Genomic DNA, 7500 nt, shown 5'->3' with positions numbered 1-7500 from the left:
GCTATAACAGGGAGAACCAGGCTCTAACAGGGAGAACCAGGCTGTAACAAGGAGAACCAGGCGGTAACAGGGAGAACCAGGCTGTAATAGGGAGAACCAGGCTGTAACAGGGAGAACCAGGCTGTAGGGGGGAGAACCAGGCTGTAACAGGGAGAACCAGGCTGTAGGGGGGAGAACCAGGCTGTAACAGGGAGAACCAGGCTCTAACAGAGAGAACCAGGCTATAACAGGGAGAACCAGGCTCTAACAGGGAGAACCAGGCTGTAACAAGGAGAACCAGGCGGTAACAGGGAGAACCAGGCTGTAATAGGGAGAACCAGGCTGTAACAGGGAGAACCAGGCTGTAGGGGGGAGAACCAGGCTGTAACAGGGTGAACCAGGCTGTAGGGGGGAGAACCAGGCTGTAACAGGGAGAACCAGGCTCTAACAGAGAGAACCAGGCTATAACAGGGAGAACCAGGCTCTAACAGGGAGAACCAGGCTGTAGGGGGGAGAACCAGGCTGTAACAGGGAGAACCAGGCTCTAACAGAGAGAACCAGGCTATAACAGGGAGAACCAGGCTCTAACAGGGAGAACCAGGCTATAACAGGGAGAACCAGGCTCTAACAGGGAGAACCAGGCTCTAACAGGGAGAACCAGGCTGTAACAAGGAGAACCAGGCGGTAACAGGGAGAACCAGGCTGTAATAGGGAGAACCAGGCTATAACAGGGAGAACCAGGCTCTAACAGGGAGAACCAGGCTATAACAGGGAGAACCAGGCTCTAACAGGGAGAACCAGGCTGTAACAGGGAGAACCAGGCTGTAACAAGGAGAGAACCAGGCTGTAACAGGGAGAACCAGGCTACACAGGGAGAACCAGGCTCTAACAGAGAGAACCAGGCTGTAACAAGGAGAACCAGGCTGTAACAGGGAGAACCAGGCTGTAACAGGGAGAACCAGGCTACAACAGGGAGAACCAGGCTGTAACAGAGAGAACCAGGCTGTAGGGGGGAGAACCAGGCTGTAACAAGGAGAACCAGGCTGTAGGAGGGAGAACCAGGCTGTAGGGGGGAGAACCAGGCTGTAACAAGGAGAACCAGGCTGTAACAAGGAGAACCAGGCTGTAGGGGGGAGAACCAGGCTGTAACAGGGTGAACCAGGCAGTAACAGAGAGAACCAGGCTGTAACGGGGAGAACCAGGCTGTAGGGGGGAGAACCAGGCTGTAACAAGGAGAACCAGGCTGTAACAGGGAGAACTAGGCTGTAACAGGGAGAACCAGGCTGTAACAAGGAGAACCAGGCTGTAACAGGGAGAACCAGGCTGTAACAAGGAGAACCAGGCTGTAACAGGGAGAACCAGGCTGTAACAAGGAGAACCAGGCTGTAACAGAGAGAACCAGGCTGTAGGGGGGAGAACCAGGCTGTAACAGGGAGAACCAGGCTATAACAGAGAGAACCAGGCTGTAGGGGGGAGAACCAGGCTGTAACAGGGTGAACCAGGCAGTAACAGAGAGAACCAGGCTGTAACGGGGAGAACCAGGCTGTAGGGGGGAGAACCAGGCTGTAACAAGGAGAACCAGGCTGTAACAGAGAGAACCAGGCTGTAACAGGGAGAACCAAGCGGTAACGGGGAGAACCAGGCTGTAACAGAGAGAACCAGGCTGTAGGGAGGAGAACCAGGCTCTAACAGAGAGAAGCAGGCTGTAACAAGGAGAACCAGGCTGTAACAGAGAGAACCAGGCTGTAACAGGGAGAACCAGGCTGTAACATAGAGAACCAGGCTCTAGGGGAGAGAACCAGATTCTAACAGAGAGAACCAGGCTGTAACAAGGAGAACCAGGCTGTAACAGGGAGAACCAGGCTGTAACAGGGAGAACCAGGCTGTAACAGAGAGAACCAGGCTGTCGGGGGAGAACCAGGCTGTAGGGGGGAGAACCAGGCTGTAACAGAGAGAACCAGGCTGTAGGGGGAGAACCAGGCTGTAGGGGGGAGAACCAGGCTGTAGGGGGGGAGAACCAGGCTGTAGGGGGGGAGAACCAGGCTGTAACAGGGAGAACCAGGCTGTAACAGGGAGAACCAGGCTGTAGCTGCCCACAGTGTGGCATGCTGCTGCTGCTGCTGCTGCTGCTGCTGCTGCTGCTGCTGCTGCTGTGTGGGAGTGAAGGTTGCTGCTGAGGCCGTCTGGCCGGTTGGAGTTGTGTGGTGGAGCAGCGGGATCCAGCTGATGTGATGCAGCCACACAGGAACCCTTTATCCTGCTGCTTCAGGCCGTTTGAGGAGCAGCAACTTTCAGACAACATGGAGCAACCAGAGCGCAATGCTGGAGACCTGCATGCACCTTCATCACACATGACGTCTGATCATCATCATCATCATCATCATCACAGTCACATTGCAGACAAACCCGAGCTGGTCTCTGATCTCTGGTTCTGGTTTCCGGTTCTGGTCTCTGGTTCTGGTTCTGGTTCTGGTTCTGGTTCTGGTGTCTGGTTCTGGTCTTTGGTTCTGGTCTCTGGTTCTGGTCTCTGGTTCTGGTGTTTGATTCTGGTCTCTGGTCTCTGGTTCTGGTCTTTGGTTCTGGTGTCTGGTTCTGGTTTTGGTGTCTGGTTCTGATATCTGGTTCTGGTGTCTGGTTCTGATGTCTGGTTCTGGTGTCTGGTTCTGGACTGTGATGTCTGGTGTCTGGTTCTGGCCTCTGGTGTCTGGTTCGGGTGTCTGGTGTCTGGTTCTGGTGTCTGGTCTCTGGTTCTGGGTTTACTGAACACATCAAACCTTCACAGTGCTGCTGGAACAAGGAATTAAAGCCTTGCCTTTATATCAGGTCGATACCTGGTCCTTCACCACAGAACCCTGATCGGAATTGTTGACCGATCCGGACCGTTCCGGATCGATCCGGACCACTCTTCCTCTTCCAGCTCGAGATCTGCCTGAATGTCAGAACGTCTGCTGAGCTTGTTCTGCTGCTTCACCGTCAGATCCACGTCCTGCTGTAGACCTACTTTGTTTTCCCTCAACAAACTTCAGCTGTTGAACAGGATCCATGGCAGCCCTGAATCATGATGCTGCCTCCACCGTGCTTCACAGTGGGGCTGCTGGTCTCGTGGTGGCGGTTTGCACACCGTACACAGTGCATGTTGCATGAGAGTTCTCTGCAGTGACATTGTGGAGTGTCAGCGTGTTCCTCAGTGGAGCTCAGCAGGTTCCTCACATCTACATCCTGCCTTCAAGACTTTCACCCACCACTCAGCTTCACTGAGCGCTGGCTGGATCTTCCCCTCTACAGGGAGGTGAAGGCCTCAAGTCTCCACCAGATAAATCACTTTGTTTTCTGGAGGAGACTCGTGTTTGCAGTCCTGAGCCTCAGACTTCACCTCCTTCCTCCTCCAGTCCTGAGCCTCAGACTTCACCTCCTTCCTCCTCCAGTCCTGAGCCTCAGACTTCACCTCCTTCCTCCTCCAGTCCTGAGCCTCTTTAAGATCTGTGTTGAGTGGAGACGTGGTGATGTCAGGTTGGGTTTCTGGAACCCTTTCAGGGTGGCTGTGGCTCAGTTGCTGGAGTGGTCATCTCTCAATTGGAGGGTTGCCGGTTCATCTCCCCCTGTCCGCATTTTGAAGTGTCCTTGAGCAAGACACTGACCGTCAAACTGCTCCTAATGGACGGACCGAGCGCCGCATGGTGGTCGCCTCCATTCGAGTGTGAATGTGTGTGTGAATGGGTGAAGGTGATTATCAGTGTTTGGGGCTGCTCATGCAGTGGAAAAGAGTGTGTGAGTGAAACTCATTGACCATCTGTGACGTGAAGCAGACCTGGAATCAGCCCCAGAGCTGTGTGGCTCTGATTCAGAAGAACAAAGATGGAGAGAAGGACTTTGTGTTTGTCTGAACTTTGAGTGGAGGTGGTCAAGTTCTATTTTATAACCAATGATCCGAGACAAAGCTGGTTCAGAATCATGTGTTTTTAGTGGAGCGTCTGGCGGCCTTGTTTTGGCCCACGGAGCTTATGTTTGACAGCCTGTCTGATTTGCACTGTGTAGAATTGTGTAGTTTCATGTGTCCAAGAAAATCTGGAGACTGAATGAGTGTCCTGGTAGTGATGCTCAGTACTCTTTCGTGATACGGATCATACATCTGGACATCTTCTGCTCATCACGTCTGCTTGGTCATGAAAACACAGACGAATGTGACCTTTTTACCAGCGGCTTTGAAAAGCTTGGTACCACCGCCGTAACGGTTCCACTCAGACTCAGGTTTAGTCCTCATCTCACTACATTCCACCCTTCAAGAGATTTTGTTTTAGAATTCTTCATCTAAAAGTGTCAAAGTCTCACTGTGCTGATTGTGGAGGTCACTTTCTTTCGTTGAGTCTTTGGACCCGATCGTCTTTGGACCCGATCGTCTTTGGACCCGATCGTCTTCGGACCCGATCGTCTTCTCTGTTGTGTCGTCCAACACTGTATATGAAAACGCCTTTCAGAAGGTCTTCAACTGGGCCGGCGTTTTGAGGAGCCAGAGCACAGTGTCGTCAGCATAACTGAATTGAGACCATCCAGTACCAACATGTACTGGATAAAAGGCAGTGGTCCCAGATCTGACCTTTGTGGAACCCCACAGGTCATCCCATATCTCTTGGACTGAATCTGATTCTTCACAGCATCGCAGGTGGAACTCAGTCAGTAGTGACGTCGACGAGTTCCACATTTAATGAGAACGTTCATTGATTTTCCTCTAATTTTGTATTTGAAATGAAAACAGAACAAAAATGAAATGAAACTACAAAGTCCAGATGTGACCCAGTTTGCATTTGGTATCAGTCCACTGGGTTAAGCTCAGACTGTGGTTTAGGTGAAAATATTTAAATGTACTTTTCCCTAAAACAAACAAACAAACAAACAAACAAACAAACGTCAGGTTTTGAAAAGACCAGTTTGGTTAAATTTGTGTCTCTTGTGCAGTTTATCCATTGATCCGGATTACACCCTGAACGTATTGGCTCCTTTTACAAACCACTTGAAATGTGGTGGGAAATCTGCTTTGTTGAAGTGAGAGAAACAACAGCGGCTGTAGAGTTATCACCAGTGCTCCGGAGCTCAGTGCTGCTTCCTTGATCTAGGTTCATGGTGGACTGTCCTGGTACCATCATTTCACCTGAAAGGTTCACCAGGGTGGCTGAAGCTGTTACGTTTATAAAGTCGACTCATGGTTGGTTGTGATCTTCTCCTCATTCGCCTCATTGTTTGTATTTGTGACTATTGGGCCACTAAACAACGGCAGCTGAGCTGGAGAAGTGGAGCGTCAGACTGAGGGAACTCTGAAACGAAGCTCAGCTAATTAAAAATGGCCTTAAGACACAGCCACAATGTTGAATTAGCTCACTTCTCTCTCCAGGTAAATGAATGATTATTACAGGAAACGTATGAAATGAGAATTTAGAATAGAAGAAGAAGAGGAGCCTGTGACGGCGGGTTCCTCGGGCAGTCCCATCACATGTACTGAACAGCTTAAATAGAAGCTTTTAAGCTCATCTTTAGGGTTTCTGTAATGTGGAATTCCACCAGAGTCGTTTTTACAACTCTGATGAAAAGCTTGACTGCGACAGAACCGAGTCTGAAATGTTATGATGAGTGCTTGTAATTTGACATCAGCTTCACAGCCTTGATCCTCCTGAAGCGGCACGCGGACTGACGTCTCCTGAGGCCACCGCTTCTCCACGACTTCCTTAAACATTGATCCGTTTCATCCAAACTGAGCAATGTGTCACAGGAAATACAGAGCAGCAGTTTAGTTCCCAAAGAGCCTCCTGAGTTCCTGAGTTCTGGTCCTGATCAGTGTGGGAGTCAAGAACCTGGACCTCAATGTTCCCCGGGACGGCAGGGGTTTCACGTGACAATGCAAAACTTTCCTCGCATATGGGGTGTGTGTGTGTGTGTGTGTGTGTGTGTGTGTGTGTGTGGTGGTGGTGGTGGTAGTGGGGCTGGGTGGGGGGGGTGGGGGGTGGGGGGTGTGGGGGGGGTGGGGGGTGGGGTTCGGGGCCACTTTGAGTCGTAGTGGTCATACTATGCAATGTGAGTCATCCTGTGTATCGATTGCTTCCTTTTTCCAGATCTGTGTATGTGTGTGTGTGTGTGTGTGTGTGTGTGTGTGTGTGTGTGTGTGTGTGTGTCACTTGTGCTGACTGGGCACTGATCTATTTGCGGCTCCTGGTGGATAACGCTGGTGGAAGGCTCAGTCTGCAGTGCAGTCGATATGAAATTCTTGGTGATGAAACATCTGCTCACACCGGCCGCTCTCTCAGGGTTCAGGTGCTCTGCTCACACCGGCTGCTCTCTCAGGGTTCAGGTGCTCTGCTCACAAAAGCCGCTCTCTCAGGGTTCAGGCGCTCTGCTCACACCGGCTGCTCTCTCAGGGTTCAGGTGCTCTGCTCACACCGGCAGCTCTCTCAGGGTTCAGGTGCTCTGCTCACACCGGCAGCTCTCTCAGGGTTCAGGTGCTCTGCTCACACCAGCCGCTCTCTCAGGGTTCAGGTGCTCTGCTCACACCGGCAGCTCTCTCAGGGTTCAGGTGCTCTGCTCACACCGGCAGCTCTCTCAGGGTTCAGGTGCTCTGCTCACACCGGCAGCTCTCTCAGGGTTCAGGTGCTCTGCTCACACCGGCAGCTCTCTCAGGGTTCAGGTGCTCTGCTCACACCGGCAGCTCTCTCAGGGTTCAGGTGCTCTGCTCACACCGGCAGCTCTCTCAGCAGAAGAGCACAAGGAGCCTCGTGAACCTGACCTGCAGCTTTTCACACAAATTTCTCCTTTCCAGTGGTGAATTAGAAGAGAAGTGATAACATCTGGTAGAAACACCAGAACAAACCACAGCTGACTTGCTACAAACTTCAAACACACTGATTGGTTTAATTTCACGTCAGTCACCTGTACTGTTGATCTGTAATTGGTGAAACAGCAACTGAACCCCGCAGCCGTGGGGGGGTGGGGGGTGGAGCGCCTTGAGGAGGAGGCAAGTCAGGAACACATCAGTTAATTTAATGACATTAACCCCGCTCACACACATTGATGCTGTTAAAAATACCCCAGGGCCTGATCATTAATCCTAATCAGAGTAGTGAGGTCCACCCTGTCCCAGCAGAAGGTGAGAAGAAGCTGGAGGAGAGAGAAAGAAGAAGAGATGAGTCGTTTCTGTAAAGATGCTCAAAAAGTGCCAAACAGTGCAGCCACTGTCATCCTACCAGTAAGCAAACAGGAAGTGAGGCGCCAAGGGGGCGGGGCACACCACTAACCTCTAAGCTCTGGTGAGCTATGCCTGCTTTTAAACTGGCGCCCCCTGCAGGGCTTCGTTAGAACAGACCAACTCCCACCCAGCATGAAGGGAATCTCCTGATACATTCACATCCAAAACATCCTTTACAACTACTGGTTACTGCAGTACTTCTGCACTGGGAGTACTGTTGTCTGACTCTGTAGCCCCCTCTACTGGTTGGACACGTGGAGGAGAGTGAGACGCATCATTTTTGCATTTAAAAA

General features: G+C 51.4%; 1 protein-coding gene across 2 annotated transcripts in view; it reads left to right on the top strand.

The window, feature by feature from the left end:
- prkcz (protein kinase C, zeta) overlaps nt 1–7500 on the top strand; it is a 125267-nt gene that overhangs the window by 693 nt on the left and 117074 nt on the right. The gene's annotated exons all lie outside the window — the stretch shown is intronic.

The sequence above is a fragment of the Lipophrys pholis genome (assembly GCF_963383615.2).
Source record: "Lipophrys pholis genome assembly, chromosome: 8".
Lineage (NCBI taxonomy): Eukaryota > Metazoa > Chordata > Actinopteri > Blenniiformes > Blenniidae > Lipophrys > Lipophrys pholis.
This window is presented reverse-complemented; position numbering and strand designations above follow the sequence as displayed.